This window comes from Solanum tuberosum, unplaced genomic scaffold, assembly GCF_000226075.1.
Source record: "Solanum tuberosum cultivar DM 1-3 516 R44 unplaced genomic scaffold, SolTub_3.0 scf00198, whole genome shotgun sequence".
NCBI lineage: Eukaryota > Viridiplantae > Streptophyta > Magnoliopsida > Solanales > Solanaceae > Solanum > Solanum tuberosum.
Window position 1 is genome coordinate 434,609 of NW_006239121.1, and position 2,597 is coordinate 437,205.

The window sequence follows — 2,597 nt, forward strand, 5'->3', positions numbered from 1 at the left end:
CCCCCCCCCCCCCCCCCCCCCGGGCGATATAGCTAATTCTAAGAGCTTGAAGACAAAGTAGTCAGAGGTGGTAGGATTTTAATATACTTTTTGGCTCTGGATAATTCTCACTTTTTTCTAAAAAGAAATATTTTATAAACATTTTGATATAAAGTTGTTATAATTTTTTATTAGAAATTCGAAAAATATGTTTTGCACAATAATCATTATAAATCAACCACAAAAATTCAAAAAACAATTTAAATTTATATTTATATCCCAAAAGGCTTAATTTTCGAATACCATTTTAAACTTAAAAATAAATACAATTCTCTTTTTAAATTTACAATTTTTATATCTATACACACCAATAATATTCTAAGAATCGTGCCTTATATGCAATTCAAGACCTCATCTAAACAAAATCATTTTGATTTGATTATTCAACCCAAACAAAATTATCATAGAATACCACATAATTGACTGAGGGGAAAAAATTCCAAATGAAAAGGAGGAACATAGAAAGAGCATAAATTAAAATATCACACTCATCAAGGATCCTCAATTCAACAATGAAGGCAACTTCAACACCCCACTCATTCAACACCAACCAGTCTAAAATCCCCTCATCTTTGCTACACAACCAGTCCATCAATGGAGTGGAAACCATGACAATACTTCAAAGTTCGAACTTCCAAGTATATAACTAGTCACCAAAGGGATGAAGTTAGCTATGGAGAACTTTGTCAACCAAATGTGGATAACCAACGTGATGGACCCCCTCTCACCAGTTGTGACTCTCGTCTTCTGCAGCACCATGCAAGCCCGATGGAACTTACCTCTACGTTTCAACCTCTTTCTAAACATGGACAACACGGAGCAGCTACCCTTCTTCACTCATCTAGATATACTGAACCAAAGTCATCTCTTCTTTCTATAGAAGCCATTGTCAGTTCTGCAGGGGAAAACCATTTGGATCCCAAACCCAACACCTGTGGATGTTCCCCAACACTCAACTCAAAATCTAAATGAGGAAGGCGAGATCACACTGACAAGGGGATCGTTCACAAAAATCTCAAGCCTTCAAAAATCATCCCTTATGACATTTTCAGACTGGGAGGACAAGATATACATCCTCAATATATTGTCCACTAGCACTAAAAAGTGTTCCTTTGATCTCAAACCTCCTCTGAACACATCTCTGGCAAATAGTGATGACTCCAACTATGAGTCCGAGTTAATTCCCAACCATGGAAAATTAGGAGTTTCTAACCCCACCAACAAACCTTTCTCTCATGAATAAACCAACTAGCTTTGTTGTTTGAAATACTAGGGGTACAAACAAGACTCAACTTAAGATTAGAAGTTCCACATCAGCAATATACATAAGAGATGTTGGGTATATAAGTAAGTATGTCTTACCAACTAGTGACACATTTTAAAGCCGTTCAGGCCTAAGCATAGAGTGGACAATATCACTAGCATGCTGGACCATTACAAATGGTATCAAAGACAATACCGTGTCATCCTAGTCGATATGGACCAGAGTTCAACTGATTTTAGGCAAATCCCAGTAAAGTGGGGGCAAACCTTGGTGTTTAAGTATATGCAAATCTCATACGGTAGGGCAAACCTCAGCAAAAAACACTGAGTCCATGAAGGGGTGTATGTGACGCCCCAACTTAAGATTAGAAGCCCCACATCGGCAAAATACATGAGAGATGTTGGGTATATAAGTAAGCATACCTTATCAACTAGTGACACATTTTAAAGTTGTGCGGGCCTAGGCCTAAAGCATACAATATCACTAATGAACTGTGCCGCTACATATAATTTCAAGAGAAGCTTTAGGGAATTAATTAGGAATCACAACCCAATCCTTGTTGGAAACTAAGGTAGAAAATCACTTGGATCTTAAGAATAAATTTGGCTTTGATGACTACTATGAGGTTCCAACCTAAGGTAGATCGGGGGTATCGTCCTGCTTTGGATTATTAGCATGGTGACTGCATTTATTGCCTGCATTTATTGGTTTCTTCTCTTTTCATATATTTTTTGATGCCTCGTATATTGTGTTTCCTTTTATTCATCTATTTTCGTCTCTTTATTTACGCTTCTTTATGCTTCGTCTTCTTATTATAAACTGTCATTCTTCTAATTCTCTCTTTAGTCATGTCAAAGTTCTTTCATCTTTCTCAGTCCTCTCTCTATTTGCCTTTATATCTCCTTCTTGATTATTCTTCTTCTCTCAATTTCCATCCTTATTTCTTTCTCTAAAATGGCAAAATCCTCTCTTCCCTCCTCCACCGTTACTCGTAAAAGCTCTCGCAACAAGAACAAAGGCAAGACTTCGTCTGCCATCTTTATCGATTTTGAGTATTCTGATGATCTGATTCCTCCTGTCTCTGTTGCTTCATCTCTAGGTAAGCTTCTGATGACTCCGATGATTGTGGCTCTTCTAAAATGAAATTCAAGTTCGACTTTGATAGTTCCCTCGATAAAAAGGTGGATTCTTGGAACGCGTCTCATGAATCTCTTTTTCATTCTTTGAAAGACAAAACCCTAGTGCATATTAGGGTTGTTGACCTTGATATTCTCTCCTCTCTTGATTGCCACAT